Source organism: Leptodactylus fuscus, chromosome 1, assembly GCF_031893055.1.
Source record: "Leptodactylus fuscus isolate aLepFus1 chromosome 1, aLepFus1.hap2, whole genome shotgun sequence".
In the NCBI taxonomy this organism is placed as follows: Eukaryota; Metazoa; Chordata; class Amphibia; order Anura; family Leptodactylidae; genus Leptodactylus; species Leptodactylus fuscus.
Genome location: NC_134265.1, coordinates 11,927,834 through 11,952,817, shown reverse-complemented (window position 1 = coordinate 11,952,817; position 24,984 = coordinate 11,927,834). Strand labels below are relative to the sequence as shown.

The following is a 24,984-nucleotide window of genomic DNA, read 5'->3' as shown; positions in this document are numbered from 1 at the left end:
CGCCCACTAGAGGTCTTCTTCACTACTGTGTAATCCTGGTTATGGGGAGACACATTAATAAATCTCACTACATACATGTCCAGAGTCCATCACCTCTCCAGTCATATCATCTGTTATTACTATAGATAAGAATGATGTAATGATGACATCATCAGAATCTCTCACCTCTCCAGTAAGCTGGTAGATGATCTCTAGGGTGAGATTTAATAGACTTTCCGCCATCTTGGTCCTGTCTCTTTCCATCCTTGATGGATCAATCAGGAATATTCTCTTTTATAGAAGATACTGAGAGGATTCTATATTGTAGGAACCTGAATGGAGAGAAGATGAGACAATGTAATCACTACACGGAATCCCATGGAATAAATAGAAGAGTTGAGTCCCATTATTATCACCACCTCCTACTTCTGACGTCGGCAGCGTGTAGCTCAGGAAGGAAGTGACTTGTTGTGGGCCGGCTTGGTGGGTATATAAGGTGTGTGATAGGCTGAACAGAATCTCATTGTTGTCTCGGGTAAAGGGAACGATTTATCAGAGTTGCAAAAGGGATGATTATTGGCTGTCGGGCCAAGCGTGAGTGGACAAATGGTGTTATTGGGCATAACCAGCTGTGGAGATCCGCGTGCAATTGCTCAATTCTCTGAAGGAAAGCAACAGTAACAGTGCAATAGAAGTACAGAATAGAAGGAGGACGAGTGGCGGGAAGTTCAGATAAATCTAATCAATTACAAGCAGATAGTCAGGGAAATCATATGAGTGGGGGTGGGAAAAATTGTGCGCTGTGCTGTGAGAGTGATTGCTGCAGTTTGCACGGAGGTCCACAGATAATGGAAAATTAACCCTTTCAATAACTTTGTAATGTAATTTTTGCACTAGAGCAATATGTAGCTGTACAGAGTAAGTCTAGAGCAACACAGCCGATACCTGCAGAGATGTCCCAACATCCATTGTACTTTTATGATACATGTTGGGAAGGGTTAATGGTTACAGTACAAATCCTAAGTATGTCAGTGCGGGAACACAGCCAGATGGCTACTTAAGTCATACAAATGTAGTTCATGGTTAAAGACATTTTACCCAAACCCCTCCTTTACATACCTACGTAGGTTAGCCCGGTCTCCTGACAATTTAACCCAACTATAACATGGGGCCACTTTCAGGACTTTCTTGAATTGCTTGTTATGGTGAAATCAGTGGCCACGGTAATGACGCCAACTTGTGCAGCACATGATGTCATTGGAATCACAGGTAGCAGTGGTCATGTGACGTATCGTACCAACTGACAACACTGCTGCAAAGAGTGTAAAACTCCTAATCCTTTGGTTCACAGCCGAGTATAGAGAGAACATTGGAGGTCTGTGAAACCAAGTCAGAGGATCCATCACAGACTGAGGCGGCTTCATTGACCATGAGGAGGACTTTGGTACAAGAATCCTCCACAAACATTAGCGACAAATACAGAAACCGAGATTCATAGAAAGACGCTTAAATTGTAAGAGTTTCAGAATATAAAATCTACCAATAGAGCTGTTGTCTTATGGGAAGAAGATTGGAACTCACTATGGCCGACTATAGTAAAGCCAGCCCCATAGCACAGGTAAATTACCAGTGAGATCAGGAGAGGAGCGGGGGTCGGGGATAGTTTCTGATCATGTGACCTCAGAACAAGGCCAAATAAAAAGAAGGTGTACCGAGCAACCCGCTTAAGCTCACCTTTGGTGGTTTGATCAAAAGTGATAATCAGTCCAAATATCTGGATATGCCAACTGGAGGTATTCAGCAGCAGTAGAAACATCCAACACCCAAAGGGGTGGAACAAGAGAAAGACCAGAGGATGGAAGGAACATTGCACTACTCCATGGGTCTTCAAACAACATGCACTTTAATAATAATAATAATAATAAATTTTATTTATATAGCGCCAACATATTCCGCAGCGCTGTACAATTTGTAGGGTTCAAGTACAGACAGATACATAACAAAGAACGTCATTTCACACAATGGGACTGAGGGCCCTGCTCACAAGAGCTTACAATCTATGAGGTAAAGCGGGTGACACAAGAGGTAGCAGGGGCGGCATTGCTTATACAGTAGTCAGACAATTTTGTAATAGAGGTGACTGTCATTACACAAACAAAACTTTATGAGCCATCACCAGTCATGTCCTGTAACATGTGGATGGAGCTTGGACAAATAAAGTTAGCCTGAACAGACATCATATCATGTGGGGAAATGTGGGAGCGGGGACAGATGAAGGTTAAATTTTGGAGATTCTAATTATAGTACGGAAGGGTTTACGTTAGACATTGTGATCGGCTTGTCTGAAGAGATGCGTCTTTAGTTTGCGTTTGAAACTGTAGAAATTGGGAGTTAATCTGATTGTCCGGGGTAGAGCATTCCAGAGAAGTGGTGCAGCTCGGGAGAAGTCTTGTATACGAGCATGGGAGGTTCTGATAATAGAGGATGTAAGTGTTAGGTCATTGAGTGAGCGGAGAGCACGGGTTGGGCGGTAGACAGAGATGAGGGAAGAAATGTATGGAGGTGCGGCATTATGGAGAGCCTTGTGGAGGAGGGGGATAACTTTATATTGTATTCTGTAATAAATAAGCAGCCAATGTAGTGACTGGCACAGACCAGAGGCATCGCTGTAGCGTCTAGCCTGATAGATGAGCCTGGCCGCTGCATTCAGAATAGATTGTAGAGGGGAGAGTTTAGTGAGGGGAAGACCGATTAGTAAGGAGTTACAGTAGTCAAGGCGAGAATGAATCAGAGAGACAGTAAGTGTCTTTAGTGTATATCTGGTGAGGAAAGGGCGTATTCTGGAGATGTTTCTGAGGTGGAGGTGACATGAACGTGCGAGTGACTCAATATGAGGGGTGAAGGAAAGGTCTGCGTCAAACATGACCCCGAGGCAGCGGGCATGCTGCCTAGGAGTTATAGTATTATTATTATTATTGTTTATTTATATAGCACCATTAATTCCATAGTGCTGTACATTTGGGGGTTACATACAATACACAAAATATACAGGTAGATATCATACTAACAGTGATCGGCTGGCACAGTGGGGTAGAGGGCCCTGCCCGCGAGGGCTTACAATCTATGAGGGAAGGGGGGTAGAGACAGAAGGAGAGGGGGAGACTGTACAGATGGCGGTGCGGTGATAGTGTTATTGGAGGTTGTAGGCCTTCCTGAATCGGTGAGTCTTCAGGGCCTTCTTGAATCCTGTGATTGTGGGGGTCAGTCTTATGTGTCGTGGTAAGGAGTTCCAGAGTATGGGGGATGCACGGGAGAAGTCTTGGAGACGGTTGTGTGAGGAGCGGATGAGGGCAGAGCGGAGTAGGAGGTCGTTGGAGGATCTGAGGTTACGTGTGGGCAGGTAGCGGGAGATGAGGTCAGAGATATATGGAGGGGACAGGGTGTGGATGGCTTTGTATGTTAGCGTTAGTAGCTTGAACTCAATTCGCTGGGCTATGGGTAACCAGTGGAGGGACTGGCAGAGGGGAGCAGCTGATGAAGATCGGGGGGTGAGGTGGATTAAGCGAGCAGCACAGTTTAAGGTGGACTGGAGGGGGGCGAGGGTGTTAGCCGGGAGTCCATGCAGAAGGGTGTTGCAGTAGTCTAAGCGGGAGATTATGAGGGCCTGGACGAGCATCTTGGTAGTTTCTGGGGTGAGGAAGGAGCGGATTCGGTGGATGTTCTTGAGCTGGAGGCGACAAGAGGTGTTGAGGGTTTGAATATGTGGTTTGAAGGATAAGTCGGAGTCCAGGGTTACCCCAAGGCATCGGGCCTGTGGGACAGGGGTAAGTGGGGTTCCATTAACTTTGATAGATGGGTAAGGTGGAGGGGCCATACAGGATGGGCTGAAGATTAACTCTGTTTTCTCCATGTTGAGTTTGAGAAAGCGGGAGGAGAGGAAGGAGGCTACGGCCGCTAGACAATCTGGAATTCTGGCCAGCAGGGAGGTAATATCTGGTCCAGAGATATATATTTGGGTGTCGTCGGCATAGCAATGGTATTGAAAACCATGAGATTCTATGAGTTGGCCCAGGCCAAGGGTGTAGATGGAGAACAGGAGGGGTCCTAGGACGGAGCCTTGGGGGACACCTACAGAGAGAGGGCGTGGTGAGGAAGTGGTGTGCGAGTGGGAGACACTGAATGTGCGGTCGGAGAGGTATGAGGAGATCCACGAAAGGGCCAAGTCTGAGATACCAAGGGATGAGAGAATTTCTAACAGGAGGGAGTGGTCAACTGTATCAAAGGCAGAGGAGAGGTCGAGGAGGAGGAGGACAGAGTAATGGCGCTTGGCTTTGGCGGTTAGCAGGTCGTTAGTGACTTTTGTTAGGGCAGTTTCAGTGGAGTGCCGGGGTCTGAAGCCTGACTGAAGTCTGTCAAAGAGCAGGTTGGACGAGAGATAGGAGGAGAGTTCTGAGTGGATGTGTTGCTCGAGAAGTTTTGAGGCGTACGGGAGTAGTGAGATGGGACGATAGTTGGCAGGAGAGGACGGGTCGAGGGATGGTTTCTTAAGTATAGGAGTGACAGTGGCGTGTTTGAAGGCTGAGGGGAAGGATCCATTGGTTAGGGATAGATTGAAGAGATGGATTAGGGCTGGAGTGATAACTTCAGTGAGCTTGGGGATGAGATGTGATTGAATCGGGTCGAGCGCGCAGGAGGTGAGGTGGGATTTGGAGATTAGGGAGGAGAGTTTTTCATCAGTGATGGAGGAGAAACAGGTCAGGGATGGGGAGCAGGGAGTAGTTGGGTGGATGGATTGTCGGGGGAGTAGGGTGAGGCTGTCTCTGATGGTGTCAATTTTAGTTTTAAAGTAGGAGGCGAAGTCGTCAGCTGAGATAAGTGATGTCGGAGGGGGGGCGGGAGGACAGAGGAGGGAGTTGAAGGTGGAGAATAGTTGTTTGGGGTTGCGAGAGAGTGCGGATATGAGTGTGGTGAAGTAGACCTGCTTGGCGGTGGTGAGTGCGTTCTTAAATATGAGAACTGCCTCTTTGTACCTGAGGAAGTCCTCCTGGGAGTGGCTTTTCTTCCAGAGGCGTTCTGCAACCTGCGAGGTACGTCTCAGTTTTTTAGTCTGGTCGGTGTGCCAGGGTTGTCTATTGGTTGGTCGGGCTCTGGAGTTTGTGTAGGGGGCTACAGAATCAAGGGCTGAGGTAATGGTGGTATTATAGAAGGCAGCAGCGGCATCTGTGTCCTGGATTGAGGATATGTCAGCGAGTGGTAGGAGAGAGTCTGAGAGGGTGCAGGTGTCAAGGTGGTTGAGGTTCCTGCGGGGGCGTGGTGGTTTAGAGAGTGGGGGGTCCGTTGGAAAAGAGAGGGCAGAGAACGTCAGCAGATTGTGGTCAGAGAGCGTGGATGGAGAGTTAGAGAGGTTGCATATGGAGCAGAGGCGGGTGAATATTAGGTCTAGTGTGCCCCCCTTTGTGTGGGTGGCAGAAGAGGACCAGAGGGAGAGACCAAAGGAGGTGGTGAGGGACAAGAGACTGGAGGCGGAAGGGTGGTCTGTGTTAATGATGATGGTGGGGGTGTCTGTAGATAGGAAGTGTGTGAGCCAGGTGGTGAAGTGGTCGATAAAGGCAGCGGTATGTCCTGGCGGTTGGTATATGACGGCCAGTCGGAGGTTGGCGGGTGAGTAGATACGAACAGAATGCACTTCAAAGGAGGAGGGGCTAAGGGCAGGTAGCGCCTGGATAGGGGCAAATGAACACTTGTCTGACAGGAGGATGCCTACGCCTCCGCCAGGTTTGTTGTTGGGGCGGGGAGTATGTGAGAATTGCAGACCTCCATAGGTGAGTGCAGCGGGGGAGGCTGTGTCTGAGTGTGTCAGCCATGTTTCAGTGAGACCAAGAAATGTAAGATCATTGAGAATGAAAAGGTCGTGGATGTAGGTAAGTTTATTACATACGGAGCGGGCATTCCATAGTGCCCCGGGGAGGGCAGGGGGAGGGGTAGGAGTGAGTGAGATTGGTTTGAGATTTCGGGGGTTCCGTGCTCTAGCGCCAGTTGTGGGGAAACGGCTGACAGTGGAGATTTGCTGTGGAGGTCCAGGGTTAGGAGATATGTCACCAGAGGTAAGGAGGAGCAGGGAGAGGGACAGCAGGTGTAGGTAGGAGAGGCTGCGGGGGGGTTGTATGTGTCTGGGGCGGAAAGTCTGCAGGTTTGTGAGGAGCTGTGCAGAGAAAGTTATATGGTGGAGTAGGAGAGATGAGGATTTCTTTACTGACCAGGCTGGTTTGGGGTGGAAAGGTGGTTTTTACAAGGAGTGGGAGAACAACAGTGATTGAAATGAGAAACATTTCTGGTAGACAAGTGAGCAGTTTACAGCAGTTGGATTATGTTGCCTTCTGTTCCCTTCTGGTTCAATTCTGGCATAATTCTGAAGTCTACACTTAGATGCGCTTGGATTGCATAATGACCAAGGCCAGAATAGTAAGGCCTGAGACTGCATTGGATATATCAGGGACAGATCTATTAGATGGTGGAAACAGTAGTAGTTCAGTCTTAGAGAGATTTAGTTTCAGATAGAGCGAGGACAAGATATTAGAGACAGCAGAGAGACAGTTGCTGGTGTTCTGTATGAGTGCAGGGGTGATGTCATGGGAAGATGTGTATAATTGGGTGTCATCAGCATAAAGATGGTACCTGAAGCCAAATCTGGCAATGGTTTGTCCAATGGGGGCTGTGTAGAGTATAAAGAGCAGGGGGCCTAGGACCGAGCCCTGAGGAACCCCAACAGCAAGGGAAAGAGGGGAAGAAACAGAGCCCGCAAATGATACACTGAAAGTGCGGTCTGAGAGATAAGAGGAGAACCAGGAGAGCGCAGTGTCATTGAGGCCAACTGAGCGGAGCATAGTGAGGAGGAGTTGATGGTCAACAGTGTCAAAAGCTGCAGAGAGGTCCAGAAGAATAAGAAAAGAGAAGTCACCATTGGATTTAGCCATTAGGAGATCATTGGAGACTTTTGTGAGAGCCGTTTCAGTAGAGTGCAGAGCGCGGAAGCCAGATTGTAAGGGGTCAAGCAGAGAGTTAGCAGAGAGATAGCGGATTAAACGAGAATAGACCAGGTGTTCCAAGAGTTTAGAGATGAAGGGGAGGTTAGAGACAGGTCGATAGTTAGCAGCACAGGACGGGTCCAGGGAGGGTTTTTCAATAGCAGAGTTATAACAGCATGCTTGAAGGAGGATGGGAAGATTCCAGAAGAGAGAGGTTAAATATTTTAGTAAGGTAAGTTGTGACAGCAGGCGACAGAGATTGGAGAAGGTGCAAGGGGAAGGGGTCACTACTGCAGGTTGTAGGGCGAGATGAAGAAAGTAGCTGAGAGACTTCCTCTTCTGTAACAGGTTCAAAAGATGAGAAAAGACAGTTTGAAGTGCGGTTGGTGAGGGAGTCGGTACTATGGTAGGTGATGGGATCAATGCCACCTGGGGCTAGGGCAGTTATTTCCTGACAGATCTTATCAATTTTATCATGGAAATACGTGGCCAGGTCTTCAGCACTAAGGTCTGTGAATGGCGTCTGCACCTTGGGTGTGAGTAAGGAGTGAAAAGTTTCAAAAAGCCTTTTAGGGTTGCTGGAGAGAGAAGAGATGAGGGCGGTGAAGTAGTCTTGTTTGGCAAGGTGAAGGGCAGAACTCTATGTTTTAAGCATAAATTTGAAGTGGAGGAAACGTGCAGGTGAACGTGATTTTCTCCATAGATGTTCAGCACACCTAGAGCACCGCTGAAGAAATCGTTTTTGTGGCGTGTGCCAGGGTTGCTGCCTCCTATGTGGGACTTTACGAGTGGAGGGGGGAGCCACCTCATCCAATTCATTTTTAAACTTTATTAGGATTTCAAACACACGACGCTTAGGACAGCATTTCGGGGGAATACCCCTTTATCAAGTGTATAGCAAATACACACGAGTATCCTATTGATACAAACATAGAAACTAACAATTACAAACAGAAATTTAAAAATTCTATAATTTTAAAATTCTGTTTGTAATTGTTAGTTTCTATGTTTGTATCAATAGGATACTCGTATGTATTTGGTATACACTTGATAAAGGGGTATTCCCCAGAAATGCTGTCCTAAGCGTCATGTGTTTGAGATCCTAATAAAGTGCGTGTTGTTTGAAGACCCACGGAGTAGCGCAGTGTTCCTTCCATCCTCTGGTCTTTCTCGGAACAAGGCCGGAACCCCTGGGTCCATGATGAAGAATCTGCCGGATCAGTCAAGTGAAATTTAAGTCCTCAAGACAACCCCTTTAAAGCAGCCGAGCCCTGAGACCACTAGAATTACTGGAATCCACAAAATTCTCAGGAAATAAGAGACTTTTTCTGAAGTTTGTTTTAAAAAGTTTTAATGTAACTGATTAAAGGCTACAGAGACCTGTCACACTGTATGTATGTTAGTATTATAGTGTGTGGGGGCCACAAGGAAGACAAGATAGTGTGTGGGGGCAACAGGGAGGACATTATAGTGTGAACGGGCCACAACGAGAACATTATAGTGTGTGGGGGCCACGAGGAGGACATTATAGGGTTGTGACTAAATACTATACTCTGTAGGGACCAGGTCATTACCAGGTATTGTATTTAGCTGGCTCAGTGGGATCTATTTCCCCTTACTGGTAAGTAAAAAAAATGGATAAAAATTCAAGGATAACCGTGTTTCTCTAGGGATATAGATGTGGCTAACCAACAGGTTCACGGCATGTATGCAAGATTGTGCTTATGAATAACCGAGTAGTAGGTGGCAGCGTACTCAATGTGCGACTCAAGGTCGATTAAGCAGAAATATGGATTATATCCAAACAATCGATAGGTTACGCGCTCACTCGGGAAAAATTAGTAGATTGTTTGGATATAATCCATATTTCCCATTACTGGTAAGGACAATTTTGTACCCTAGTGGTCGGGTCCTTACCTGAGATAGTATTTAGCAGCTCACAGTGAATTGGCTAAATCCTCTACTCCAGAGAGACCAGGTCCTAACCAGTGACAGTATATATATATATATGTGTATACAGCCAGGTCCTCACCAATGACAGTATATATATACAGTCCTATGAAAAAGTTTGGGCACCCCTATTAATCTTAATCATTTTTTGTTCTAAATATTTTGGTGTTTGCAACAGCCATTTCAGTTTGATATATCTAATAACTGATGGACACAGTAATATTTCAGGATTGGAATGAGGTTTATTGTACTAACAGAAAATGTGCAATATGCATTAAACCAAAATTTGACCGGTGCAAAAGTATGGGCACCCTTATCATTTTATTGATTTGAATTCCCCTAACTACTTTTTACTGACTTACTGAAGCACAAAATTGGTTTTGTAACCTCAGTGAGCTTTGAACTTCATAGCCAGATGTATCCAATCATAAGAAAAGGTATTTAAGGTGGCCAATTGCAAGTTGATCTCCTATTTGAATCTCCTCTGAAGAGTGGCATCATGGGCTACTCAAAACAACTCTCAAATGATCTGAAAACAAAGATTGTTCAACATAGTTGTTCAGGGGAAGGATACAAAAAGTTGTCTCAGAGATTTAACCTGTCAGTTTCCACTGTGAGGAACATAGTAAGGAAATGGAAGACCACAGGGACAGTTCTTGTTAAGCCCAGAAGTGGCAGGCCAAGAAAAATATCAGAAAGACAGAGAAGAAGAATGGTGAGAACAGTCAAGGACAATCCACAGACCACCTCCAAAGAGCTGCAGCATCATCTTGCTGCAGATGGTGTCACTGTGCATCGGTCAACTATACAGCGCACTTTGCACAAATAGAAGCTGTATGGGAGAGTGATGAGAAAGAAGCCGTTTCTGCACGTACGCCACAAATAGAGTTGCCTGAGGTATGAAAAAGCACATTTGGACAAGGCAGCTTCATTTTGGAAACAAAAATTGAGTTGTTTGGTTATAAAAAAAGGCGTTATGCATGGCGTCCAAAAAGAAACAGCATTCCAAGAAAAACACATGCTACCCACTGTAAAATTTGGTGGAGGTTCCATCATGCTTTGGGGCTGTGTGGCCAATGCCGGCATCGGGAATCTTGTTAAAGTTGAGAGTCGCATGGATTCCACTCAGTATCAGCAGATTCTTGAGAATAATGTTCAAGAATCAGTGACGAAGTTGAAGTTACGCCGGGGATGGATATTTCAGCAAGACAATGATCCAAAACACCGCTCCAAATCCTCAGGCATTCATGCAGAGGAACAATTACAATGTTCTGGAATGGCCATCCCAGTCCCCAGACCTGAATATCGTTGAACATCTGTGGGATGATTTGAAGCGGGCTGTCCATGCTCGGCGACCATCTAACTTAACTGAACTTGAATTGTTTGTCCAAAATACCTTTATCCAGGATCCAGGAACTGATTAAAAGCTACAGGAAGCGACTAGAGGCTGTTATCTTTGCAAAAGGAGGATCTACTAAATATTAATGTCACTTTTCTGTTGAGGTGCCCATACTTTTGCACCGGTCAAATTTTGGTTTAATGCATATTGCGCATTTTCTGTTAGAACAATAAACCTCATTTCAATCCTGAAATATTACCGTGTCCATCAGTTATTAGATATATCAAACTGAAATGGCTGTTGCAAATACCAAAATATTTAGAACTAAAAATGATTAAGATTAATAGGGGTGCCCAAACTTTTTCATAGGACTGTATGTGTATACAGCCAGGTCCTCACCAGTGACTATCCTACTAATATTATATATGTGAAAGTTTGGATGTTTGTGAGTTTGGATGTTTGTTCCTCAATCACACAAAAACGGCTGAACGGATTTGCATAAAATTTGTCACATACATAGATCCCGGTAAATGACGTCACTACATGACCGCAGTGAAGGAATTTAGGTTCACACTACACTAAAGGACCTGTGATGACGTCATCACAGGTCCTTGAGCCATTCTCAGATAATAATAATAATAATAATACATTTTTTTTATATAGCGCCAACATATTCCGCAGCGCTGTACAATTTGTAGGGTTAAAATACAGACAGATACATTACAAAGAGAATCATTTCACACAATGGGACTGAGGGCCCTGCTCGCAAGAGCTTACAATCTATGAGGTAGAGGGGGTGACACAAGAGGTAGCAGGGGCGGCATTACTTATACAGGGGTCAGACACTTCTGTAATAGAGGTGACTGTCATTACACAAACATAAAACTTTATGAGCCGTCACTAGTCGTGTCCTGTAACATGTGGATGGAGCTTGGACCTATAAAGTTATCTTGAGATGACATCATATCATGTGGGGTAACGTGGGAACGGGGACAGAGGAGGGTTAAGGGTTTACGTTAGACATTGTGATAGGCTTGTCTGAAAAGATGCGTCTTTAGTTTGCGTTTGAAACTGTAGAAATTGGGAGTTAATCTTATTGTCCGGGGTAGAGCATTCCAGAGAAGTGGTGCAGCTCGGGAGGAGTCTTGTATACGAGCATGGGAGGTTCTGATAATAGAGGATGTAAGTGTTAGGTCATTGAGTGAGCGGAGAGCACGGGTTGGGCGGTAGACAGAGATGAGAGAGGAAATGTATGGAGGTGCGGCATTATGGAGAGCCTTGTGGATGAGTGTGATAACTTTATATTTTATTCTATATTGAATAGGCAGCCAATGTAGCGACTGGCACAGACCAGAGGCATCACTGTAGCGTCTAGCCTGATAGATGAGCCTGGCCGCTGCATTCAGAATAGATTGTAGAGGGGAGAGTTTAGTAAGGGGAAGACCGATTAGTAAGGAGTTACAGTAGTCAAGGCGAGAATGAATCAGAGAAACAATAAGTGTCTTTAGTGTATCTCTGGTAAGGAAAGGGCGTATTCTGGAGATGTTTTTGAGGTGGAGGTGACATGAACGTGCAAGTGATTCAACATGAGGGGTGAAGGAAAGGTCTGCGTCAAACATAACCCCAAGGCAGCGGGCCTGCTGCCTAGGAGTTATAGTAAGGCCTGAGACTGCAATGGATATATCAGGGACAGATCTATTAGATGGTGGAAACAGTAGTAGTTCAGTCTTGGAGAGATTTAGTTTCAGATAGAGAGAGGACATGATATTTGAGACAGCAGAGAGACAGTCACTGGTGTTCTGTATGAGTGCAGGGGTGATGTCACGGGAACATGTGTATAATTGGGTGTCATCAGCATAAAGATGGTACCTGAAGCCAAATCTGGCAATGGTTTGTCCAATGGTGGCTGTGTAGAGAGAGAAGAGCAGGGGGCCTAGGACCGAGCCCTGAGGAACCCCAACATTAAGGGAAAGAGGGGATGAAACAGAGCCCGCAAATGATACACTGAAGGTGCGATCTGAGAGATAAGAGGAGAACCAGGAGAGCGCCGTGTCATTGAGACCAACTGAGCGGAGCCTATTGAGGAGGAGATGATGGTCAACAGTGTCAAAAGCTGCAGAGAGGTCCAGAAGAATAAGAAGAGAGAAGTCACCATTGGATTTAGCCATTAGGAGATCATTGGAGACTTTTGTGAGAGCCGTTTCAGTAGAGTGCAGAGCGCGGAAGCCAGATTGTAAGGGGTCAAGCAGAGAGTTAGCAGAGAGATAACGGATTAAACGAGAATAGACCAGGCATTCCAAGAGTTTAGAGATGAAAGGGAGATTAGAGACAGGTCGATAGTTAGCAGCACAGGATGGGTCCAGGGAGGGTTTTTTCAATAGCGGGGTTATAACAGCATGCTTGATGGAGGATGGGAAGATTCCAGAAGAGAGAGAGAGGTTAAATATTTTAGTAAGGTAAGTAGTGACAGCAGGCGACAGAGATTGGAGAAGGTGTGAGGGGAAGGGGTCACTGCTGCAGGTTGTAGGGCGAGATGAAGAAAGTAGTTGGGAGACTTCCTCTTCTGTAACAGGTTCAAAAGATGAGAATGGACAGTCTGAAGTGCGGTTGGTGAGGGGATCCTTGCTATGGTAGGTGGTGGGATCAATGCCACCTGCGGCTTGGGCAGTGATTTCCTGACGGATCTTATCAATTTTAGCATGGAAATACGTGGCCAGGTCATCAGCACTAAGGTCTGTGAATGGCGTCTGCACCTTGGGTGTAAGTAAGGAGTGAAAAGTTTCAAAAAGCCTTTTAGGATTGCTGGAGAGAGAAGAGATGAGGGCGGTGAAATAGTCTTGCTTGGCGAGGTGAAGGGCAGAACTATATGTTTTAAGCATAAACTTGAAGTGGAGGAAATCTGCAGGTGAGCGTGATTTTCTCCAGAGACGTTCGGCACAGATAGGATCATGCTAGGCAGTGGGTGGAGCTACATGCTATTTTGTGGGCGGAGCTATATAGGATGAAACTGGACAGTGTGAAAGCTGAAGAAAATGGAGTCTCATACAAGATCAGGAGACTACAGAACATGCAGGCTGTGTGAGGGCAAGAGGACTATATCGGGTGTAGAGTTTCAGTGAGTACTACAGGGAATGTGTTGTTCTGCCTCTGATGGGGGAGGGGGGAGAACTGTGTCACACTTCAGCAACATCCGTTCAGCCCTTTGTAACACAGAAGCTGCTCACACAGTCACATAACAAAACCCCTGTAATCACAATTGCCCGATGTAGAAGAGTTTAGGCAGAGCTGTAGCACAGCTCTATAGGCTCTCCATATGCAAACATGTACATACAGCTGGGTATCCTACGCATATGCATCAATGTAGCAGAGCCAAGACGCGGGAGCAGGCTGATCGAACTGTGGCAAATTTCTGCAACATCCATTCAGCCGTTTCCAACACAACACTGACATAAGAATACCCCTCTGATCCAAATGTCCAGATGTAGCAGAGCTTAGGCAGCACTGTAGCACAGCTGAGTACACTCTCCATATGCAGAGATGTACATACAACTGAGTATGCTGCGCATATGCAGCGATGTAGCAGAGCCGAGACACGGCAGTAGGCGGATCATCCACAACAGCAATTGGCTAAATATAAGCGGCTCAGCGCCAACACCAACCCACACACGAAGTCGCGGGCAGATGCTAATATATATATACAGCCAGGTCCTCACCAGTCACAGTATTTAGCCAACTCTATGTGAGCCGTCTATTTCCCATCATTTGTAGGGACCATTGCTGCCCCTATTGGTCGGTCCTGATCTCTTATAGTATTAAGATGCTTAACAGTGAATTGGCTAAACCCCGCTCTCTGTAAGGACCTTTATAATAACTGGGCTCCGGCTTCAGTAATGTTTGTAAATCTCACAATAAAGGGACAAGATTAGATCATAAGAATTATAAGATAATAATAATAATAATAATAATAATAATAATAATAATAATATGCCTTTTATCTTTATTATTTCAGTTTGGAAATCAACAATAAAAGATGGAAAAATATTTTTCAGCAAAAAGTGTGAGCGAGTTTTCCTTTTCTATGTTTCATATACTTACAAGGTTTCATCCTGGTGAGGTCCTTATCAGTGATAGTATATAGCCGACTCACACTGACCTGACTATTTATTGTGCTCACTAAAGTGTGTGGGGGCCTCAAAGAGGATATTATAGTGTGTGGGGGCCACAAGGAGGATATTATATTGTGTGGGGCCACAAGGAGGACATTATAGTGTGTGGGGGCCACAAGGAGAACAATATAGTGTGTGGGGGCCACAAGGAGGACATTATAGTGTGTGGGGGCCACAAGGAGAACAATATAGTGTGTGGGGACCACAAGGAGGACATTATAGTGTGTGGGGGCCATGAGAAGGACATTATAGTGTGTGGGGGCCACAAGGAGGACATTATAGTGTGTGGGGGCCACAGGGAGGACATTATAGTGTGTGTGGGCCACTAGGAGGACAATATAGTGTGTGGGGGCCACAGGGAGGACATTATAGTGTGTGTGGGCCACTAGGAGGACAATATAGTGTGTGGGGGCCACGAGGAGGACATTATAGTGTGTGGGGTCCACAAGGAGGACATTATAGTGTGTGAGGGCCACAAGGAGGACATTATAGTGTGTGGGGGCCACAGGGAGGACATTATAGTGTTTAGGAGCCACAAAAGGAGGGAGACTGAATGTACGAGAAGGGCTGGGAGTGAGCACTTACCTCCTCGGGTACAGCAGTCGTCTGCTCACAGGACCTGTGATAATGTCATAGGTGTGGGAGGAGTCACAGAATCACATGATCAGGTCCTGCTGTTCATTTCATTTGTGCAGAAAATACTAAATCCTAGTGAGATAAAGGACCTGTGATGATGTCACCTGTGTGGAAGGAGTCACATAATCACATGACCAGATATTAGAGGTCTCTCTACAGAGCCTAGTAGAGCCTTCTGTATGTGACGTGAATATAGCGGAGCCTTCTGTGTGTGACGTGAATATAGCGGAGCCATCTGTGTATGACTTGTATGTAGTGGAGCCGTCTTTGTGTGACGTGTATGTAGCAGAGCTCTATCTGTCTCGGTCTCTTCTTTTTGCTCCCTCCTGTTGTGTTCTATAAAACAAGTGTGACTGGATACAATAATTCCCTTCCTGAGGTAGAGGAGCCGCATGTTGATGAATTCGGCAATGATTGGGATTATACGGAGCTCTTCTATTCTGCCACCTATATACGATGTAACTGATAGTTCGCAGCTTTCCTCATCATCTTCTATCTCTTATGTTGCTCAGGATGTTTCTTATTGTCCTTGATCGTTTTCTTTGTACATTCTTGAATATCATTCCTTTGCTCAGGAGTAATTGTGGAGGAGAATTGTGTCTCTATATTGGGTATTTTTTCAGATATTTTTTGTATTAATTTTTGTAAAAATTCTAAAATCAAAAACATTTACTCAAAGGAACATTTCTTCAGTATATTTTCAGTCCGTGCAGAGTTCAGGTTTATCACTGAAGATATTAGGCCTCACGTTACATCTGACACTACAGTCACATAGTGTTTGGGTCTCTGTTGTAAGATCAGCAGAGGACTATCAGAGAGCTCAACACAGAACACAAATACCAAGAAAATGGCAGCCAAGAGATCAGGTGAACTTTATTTATAGGGTAGGGATAGGGACAGGGGGCAGGGACAACCTAGGGACATCATTAGAGTTCTCCTGTATTTTTTATGCAGATCCGCAAACTAGAATCACACACTGAGGACACACTGAAGACTGTTAGTTTTTGTGGACATACGGCACGGATGCTGAAGACACATTGAAGGCATACTGTCCGCAAAATAGGAACACCGATTCCTAGTTTATGGAAAACAGAATACACAAGGTCATCTGCAACTAACCTAAGCCCCACTACAAGATCACTAGGTGTCAGGTCACCAGAACCCAGCTGTAGGGGAAATGTTAGTTGTGCAATTCTCTAGTGTTGCTGCTGGAACAATAGAAGAAGGGGAAGACAGAAATAGTGAGCTCTAAACTCGACCCAGCCCCTGTCCCTACATAATTGCTACAACTGTCCTAATGACAGGAGCAATTGGGTGGCGATCCCTTCTCTATATAAGTGTACACAGAATAAGACAAGACCTGTAACTTCTTCTTTAAGAGGCTCCTCTGTCCTCCACTCCTTACCTGTAGTAATGGCTCCTTTTTGAACTTGTTATTAGTATAAAAGACACCTGTCCACAACCTCAAACAGTCACACTCCAAACTCCACTATGCTGAAGACCAAAAAGATGTTCTAAGGACACCAGAAACAAAATTGTAGCCCTGCACCAGGCTGGGAAGACTGGATCTGCAATAGGCAAGCAGCTTGGTGTGAAGAAATCAACTGTGGGAGCAATAAATAGAAAATGGAAGACATACAAGACCACTGATAATTTCCCTTGATCTGGGGCTCTATGCAAGATCTCACCCTGTGGGGTCAAAGTCATTACAAGAACGGTGAGCAAAAATCCCAGAACCACACGGTGGGACCTAGTGAATGACCTGCAGAGAGCTGGGAGCAACGTAACAGAGTAACACACTACGCCGCCAGGGATTCAGATTCTGCAGTGCCAGATGTGTCCCCCTGCTTAAGTCAGTACATGTCCGGGCCCATCTGAAGTTTGCTGGAGAGCATTTGGATGATCCAGAAGAGTATTGGGAGAATGTCATATGGTCAGATGAAACCAAAGGAGAACTGTTTGATAGAAACACAACTTGTCATGTTTGGAGGAGAAAGAATGCTGAGATGCATCAAAGGACACCAGACCTACTGTGAAACTTGAGGGGCTTTGGGGCTGTATCTCTGCAAAGGGACCAGGACGACTGATCCAGGTACATGAAAGAATGAATGGGGCCATGTATTGTGAGATTTTAAGTGCAAACCTCCTTCCATCAGCAAGGGCATTGAAGATGAAACGTGGCTGGATCTTTCAGCATGACAATGATCCCAAGCACACCACCAGGGCAACAAAGGAGTGACTTCGTAAGAATCATTTCATGGTCCTAGAATGGCCTAACAAGTCTCCAGGTCTCAACCCTATAGAAAACCTTTGGAGGGCGTTGAAAGTCCATGTTGACAACAGATGCATCTCTTACCGGTTGGGGAGCCCATCTAGGCGAGATGTATGCAAGAGGTGTTTGGAATCGGTCAGAAAGGACTAGGTCTTCCAATTGGCACGAAATCAGAGCCATCTACCTAGCACTTCTACATTTTGCCCCCTTCCTTCGGGGCAGGGCAGTGAAGATACGTTCAGACAATTCAACCGCAGTCCTCTACCTGAACAAGCAGGGAGGTACCGGGTCACTCGTCCTTTTGAGAGAGACTTAGCTCATTTTCTCCTGGGCAGAGAAGAATGTTACCCATCTCATGGCAGTTCACATCAAGGGAGCCTTGAATGTGACAGCGGACCAGTTGAGCCGGGGTCTGACGGTGTCAGGCGAGTGGTCCCTGAACAAAGAGGTATTTCACCAAATAACCAAGATGTGGGGAATTCCGGAAGTGGACCTGATGGCCACCAGATACAATGCCAAGGTAGAGAAATTCTGCTCCCTCTATCTGGAGGACAATCCCTTGGCAGTGGATGCCCTGTCGATTCCATGGAGGTTCAGGCTGGCGTACATCTTCCCTCCACTTTCCATGATACCAAGGGTATTGATGAAAGTCAGACAGGAGCAGGCATCTGTGATTGCAATAATTCCATTTTGACCAAAGAGGGCATGGTTTACCCAGCTCATTCAGATGAGTCGAGGGTTATATTGGAGGCTCCCCCCACGGCACAACCTGGTCACTCAGGGTGCCAGAAACGGGTATCTCAGGATAACCCTTCCATACAGATTTTGGAATTCCTGCAGGATGGCTTGGATAAAGGCCTTACACCGGCCACACTGAAAGTACATGTAGCTGCCTTATCAGCTTGTCTAAATAGGCGTCTGACCCAGGACACCTTCATATCCCGATTTCTTAAAGGGGCAACCAAGTTAAGACCTTCCATAAGATCCCCAGTTCCCCAGTGGGACCTCTCCACTGTCCTATTAGGACTTTGTAACCTGCCTTTTGAGCTAATGCAAGAAGTGGACTTTAAATTTATGTCCTTAAAGGTTTCTTTCCTTTTAGCTGTCACATCAGCTAAACGGGTGGGGAACTACATGCTCTGTCAGCCCATGAGCCCTACACAGTTTTCTATCCTGACCGGTCCAATTGAGATTTTTACTGGGGTTTTTACCTAAAGTCCCTTCTTATGCCAACTTAAATCAGGTCATCTCCCTGCCTGTGTTTTTCCCTTCTCCATCCTCTCCTGAGGAGGAGAAGTGGCACACTCTACACATTGTAAGGTGCTTACGTATCTACCTAGAGCGGACAAGCAATTTCAGAAGTGAAGAAAACCTGCTGGGTTCTTTCTTTGGGCGCTCCAAAGGATTAAAAGGCTCAACACCCACGCTAGCCAGGTGGATCAAAGAGGCGATAAGGCTAGCTTTCGTCTATCAGGGACTTACTCCCCCTGAATTTGTTAAAGCCCATTTCACCAGGGCGATGTCCACCTCCTGGGCGGAAAAGCATTCGGTATCTCTAGAGCATATTTGTACAGCTGCCACCTGGCAGCCCCACAGTACTTTTGTTAAACATTACCGTTTAGATCGGGGTCCTCAAACTTTTTAAAACAATGGGCCGGAGGCAGAGCAGGTCGCACAGACATCGGGAGCGGTGCCCTCCAATAGGTAAAGTGAAGTGTGCTCCATGGCCTGGCCCGAGCTCCCCAGGAGCTTCATTATAAATGCACGCCTGCCGGTGTTGTCGACGGGGATAGACAGAAGTGCTTGGCGGGCCGCAGTTTGAGGACCCCTGGTTTAGATCTTCAGAGGTCAGAGGATACTGCCTTCGGCCAAACCGTTTTATCATCCGTATGCCGAGAGGGCCCTCCCTAGGGGTTATCCCGCTACATCCCCATCTGTTGTGCCGCGGTTTGGACGTGGGGGAATCGTGGGTTATGTAGATAACCTGTTTCCCATAGTCCAAATAGCGGCACAAGACTCCCTTCCTATTAATTTTTTACTGTCAGGTTTACTTTATAACTAACACAAGGAGAGGAGGTTCCTCTTACCTTCTTATAGGAGGGGGTCAGTGTGAAATTAATTAATTAAAAATCCACCTGTCCTAAACCACGCACAGGGGTAAGAATACCCCATCTGTTGTGCCGCTGTTTGGACTATGGGAAACAAGTTATCTACATAACCCACGATTCCTGTGTCCCAGACATGGTCTGTCTGCCTGAAGCTGCTATCTCATATGCATCTGAGTCCTGGCCCTTCCAGCTTCCTTTGCTACATGTTCACATTATCCTGAATTATACAGTTAGGGCCAGAAATATTTGGACAGTGACACAATTTTCGCGAGTTGGGCTCTGCATGCCACCACATTGGTTTTGAAATGAAACCTCTACAACAGAATTCAAGTGCAGATTGTAACGTTTAATTTGAAGGGTTGAACAAAAATATCTGATAGAAAATGTAGGAATTGTACACATTTCTTTACAAACACTCCACATTTTAGGAGCTCAAAAGTAATTGGACAAATAAACATAACCCAAACAAAATATTTTTATTTTCAATATTTTGTTGCGAATCCTTTGGAGGCAATCACTGCCTTAAGTCTGGAACCCATGGACATCACCAAACGCTGGGTTTCCTCCTTCTTAATGCTTTGCCAGGCCTTTACAGCCACAGCCTTCAGGTCTTGCTTGTTTGTGGGTCTTTCCGCCTTAAGTCTGGATTTGAGCAAGTGAAATGCATGCTCAATTGGGTTAAGATCTGGTGATTGACTTGGCCATTGCAGAATGTTCCACTTTTTTGCACTCATGAACTCCTGGGTAGCTTTGGCTGTATGCTTGGGGTCATTGTCCATCTGTACTATGAAGCGCCGTCCGATCAACTTGGCAGCATTTGGCTGAATCTGGGCTGAAAGTATATCCCGGTATACTTCAGAATTCATCCGGCTACTCTTGTCTGCTGTTATGTCATCAATAAACACAAGTGACCCAGTGCCATTGAAAGCCATGCATGCCCATGCCATCATGTTGCCTCCACCATGTTTTACAGAGGATGTGGTGTGCCTTGGATCATGTGCCGTTCCCTTTCTTCTCCAAACTTTTTTCTTCCCATCATTCTGGTACAGGTTGATCTTTGTCTCATCTGTCCATAGAATACTTGTCCAGAACTGAGCTGGCTTCTTGAGGTGTTTTTCAGCAAATCTAACTGTGGCCTGTCTATTTTTGGAATTGATGAATGGTTTGCATCTAGATGTGAACCCTTTGTATTTACTTTCATGGAGTCTTCTCTTTACTGTTGACTTAGACAGATACACCTACTTCACTGAGAGTGTTCTGGACTTCAGTTGATGTTGTGAACGGGTTCTTCTTGACCAAAGAAAGTATGCGGCGATCATCCACCACTGTTGTCATCCGTGGACGCCCAGGCCTTTTTGAGTTCCCAAGCTCACCAGTCAATTCCTTTTTTCTTAGAATGTACCCGACTGTTGATTTTGCTACTCCAAGCATGTCTGCTATCTCTCTGATGGATTTTTTCTTTTTTTTTCAGCCTCAGGATGTTCTGCTTCACCTCAATTGAGCGTTCCTTTGACCGCATGTTGTCTGGTCACAGCAACAGCTTCCAAATGCAAAACCACACACCTGGAATCAACCCCAGACCTTTTAACTACTTCATTGATTACAGGTTTACGAGGGAGACGCCTTCAGAGTTAATTGTAGCCCTTAGAGTCCATTGTCCAATTACTTTTGGTCCCTTGAAAAAGAGGAGGCTATGCATTACAGAGCTATGATTCCTAAACCCTTTCTCCGATTTGGATGTGGAAACTCTCATATTGCAGCTGGGAGTGTGCACTTTCAGCCCATATTATATATATATAATTGTATTTCTGAACATGTTTTAGTAAACAGCTAAAATAACAAAACTTGTGTCACTGTCCAAATATTTCTGGCCCTAACTGTAGTTACAGTCCTATGAAAAAGTTTGGGCACCCCTATTAATCTTAATCATTTTTAGTTCTAAATATTTTGGTGTTTGCAACAGCCATTTCAGTTTGATATATCTAATAACTGATGGACACAGTAATATTTCAAGATTGAAATGAGGTTTATTGTACTAACAGAAAATGCGCAATATGCATTAAACCAAAATTTGACCGGTGCAAAAGTATGGGCACCTCAACAGAAAAGTGACATTAATATTTAGTAGATCCTCCTTTTGCAAAGATAACAGCCTCTAGTCGCTTCCTGTAGCTTTTAATCAGTTCCTGGATCCTGGATGAAGGTATTTTGGACCATTTCTTTCTACAAAACAATTCAAGTTCAGTTAAGTTAGATGGTCGCCGAACATGGACAGCCCGCTCTCAAATGATCTGAAAACAAAGATTGTTCAACATAGTTGTTCAGGGGAAGGATACAAAACATTGTCTCAGAGATTTAACCTGTCAGTTTCCACTGTGAGGAACATAGTAAGGTAATGGAAGACCACAGGGACAGTTCTTGTTAAGCCCAGAAGTGGCAGGCCAAGAAAAATATCAGAAAGGCAGAGAAGAAGAATGGTGAGAACAGTCAAGGACAATCCACAGACCACCTCCAAAGAGCTGCAGCATCATCTTGCTGCAGATGGTGTCACTGTGCATCGGTCAACAATACAGCGCACTTTGCACAAGGAGAAGCTGTATGGGAGAGTGATGAGAAAGAAGCCGTTTCTGCACGTACGCCACAAATAGAGTTGTCTGAGGTATGCAAAAGCACATTTGGAGAAGCCAACTTCATTTTGGAAACAAAGATTGAGTTGTTTGGTTATAAAAAAAGGCGTTATGCATGGCGTCCAAAAAGAAACAGCATTCCAAGAAAAATACTTGCTACCCACTGTAAAATTTGGTGGAGGTTCCATCATGCTTTGGGGCTGTGTGGCCAATGCCGGCACTGGGAATCTTGTTAAAGTTGAGGGTCGCATGGATTCCACTCAGTATCAGCAGATTCTTGAGAATAATGTTCAAGAATCAGTGACGAAGTTGAAGTTACGCCGGGGATGGATATTTCAGCAAGACAATGATCCAAAACACCGCTCCAAATCAACTCAGGCATTCATGCAGAGGAACAATTACAATGTTCTGGAATGGCCATCCCAGTCCCCAGACCTGAATATCATTGAACATCTGTGGGATGATTTGAAGCGGGCTGTCCATGCTCGGCGACCATCTAACTTAACTGAACTTGAATTGTTTGTCCAAAATACCTTTATCCAGGATCTGATTAAAAGCTACAGGAAGCGACTAGAGGCTGTTATCTTTGCAAAAGGAGGATCTACTAAATATTAATGTCACTTTTCTGTTGAGGTGCCCATACTTTTGCACCGGTCAAATTTTGGTTTAATGCATATTGCACATTTTCTGTTAGTACAATAAACCTCATTTCAATCCTGAAATATTACTGTGTCCATCAGTTATTAGATATATCAAACTGAAATGGCTGTTGCAAACACCAAAATATTTAGAACTAAAAATGATTAAGATTAATAGGGGTGCCCAAACTTTTTCATAGGACTGTAAGTATTGAGCTTCCTTATCCAAGCATAGTTACTCGAGGTGCAGCAAACCCTAGTCTTATTTTCTGCTTGAAGGTTTGGACTTTTCGTAGGGTTTTTTGTGTGTGATACTAAGTTCTGTTTATTCTATCCCTTTGCATAGTGTCAGTATTTCTGTGTTTAACATTTATTTTCTGCACTATACTTTGTGTTCCTCATTCACCGTTAGTCTAGTCGGAAACCTGGGCGGGGCTTTTTCTGTGTGTTTTCTCTCCTTCATGAATGTGAAACTAGTCAGGGGTTTCTGTTTCACTTGTAGGTGAGTTATTTCTTCGGCCATGTCCGCACTCACTCAGGCAAGTTAGTCAGGCCCACGGCTACTTCTAGTTGTGCAAGGCAGGGTGTAGGAGTGTCACACACTACATAGATGTTTACATACATGGCTGAAATTCCTAATTGAGGGTCAGTTCATCACAAGAGGCATAAAGAATAAAGTCGGTTTTGATCAAATCTGTCTTTAACCATTTCAGTACCGGGTAATTTCTCATCCAGCACCAGACACATTTTATGTTTTTGTTGTTTGTGCGGTTTTGAGGGCTGTAACATTTTTATCACGTGTGTTATTCAACTAATTTCTGCATTTTTTTTTGGTGACACATAGGACTTTATTTTTATGTTGTTTTTCTTTTTGCATGTGTTTAAAAAAAATTTATATCGGGAAAATATGAACAAAATAAGAGGGAAAATCGTGTCGGCTTTTCACTTTTCTTTTCTTTTTTATTTAATAACACAAAATGCTGCTAAAAACTTTTATAAAATAGTTTTTCCTCTCCAGTACGGTAATTTTTATTTTGTATGGTGTCGTCGAGGGTGGGGCTATAATCTTTAATAACGGCGTTTTATTGTCATATTATTTCATTTACATTTTTTTAAAAAGTTTTTACATTTTTTTTTTTTTTTAAATTTTTTACATCGTATCCCCATAAGGTCATAATAAACCTTTTGAAACATCTCATCACCTTTTTTTGTATTGGAGACTGATTTCCCCTGCAACAAGGGCTGGTACATTTAGCCCCAGTTACAGGGGGAATACAGCCTGCAAGCTGTGTTAAGACTAATAGAGCTGATCTCAGCCCTGTAGGACCCAGCAACTCTTGTAACACACTGATCCCGGTGGATCACATGAACACCGGGTCAGAGGATGGCCACATTTGTATACACAGCAATCAAGAAGACAGGAAAGGTAATAAACCTTCCCTGCCTTCTCTCTGTGAGCTGTGAGTTACATTCAGTTCCAACTTTCAGCAACTCCACGATTTCGTACAGCTGCTAAGTTCTGCTTGGACGTACCAATACGTCCATGCAGAACAAGAACACCACCTTCCGAACGTATATACCCAATGGGTGGTCCAGAAGTGGTTAAGAGGGTGAATTTCTCAAAGCAGTACATAGCAGTTTAGATGAATATGGGGATGATTTTAAAATAGTATAAGATAAACATATGGCTACAATGAAGGCGCCTGGTCCGGACAGATTGCCTCTTGCCTATCACTAGAAACTTGGCCAAGACCTTGGACATCATCTCTTATAAAGTGTTCAACTCCCTGACATCAAGTTACTGATACCCCTCATGATTTGGGTCCCGCTCTGTTTCTCTTCCATCACTACTAGTCTCCAGTGCGCACTTATACCATTCTATGCTTCGATTTTTGGTCCCCGTGGCCTGGGACTGCATTCTGCAATTCTTGAAGCAAGTGGAGGCTTCTCCTCTCTCCCTCTGGATTCTGAAGGTCAATAATCTTATGAACATGGAGAACCTCACTTCTTTCCTGCACGACACTGTTGAAATCTTCAATAAAACCTGGTACTACTGGTTGGAGTTCCAACGTACTGAACAGACACAGACGCTTCTTGGGACTAGACTGTGGCACAAAGATATAGATATGGATTTATTACCTGTCTGTATCCCTCTCATGTGCCTATGTCTCGATAGACATAGAGATGTACTGCTCCTACTGTTAGAAGGCTTGGACTATACGAACTTCTGGGCCTTAGCCGAGA

General features: G+C 44.8%; 1 pseudogene; it reads left to right on the top strand.

Annotated features, from left to right (window-relative positions):
- The window catches only part of LOC142189633 (uncharacterized), a 637,493-nt pseudogene that overhangs the window by 321,392 nt on the left and 291,117 nt on the right, over window positions 1-24,984 (top strand).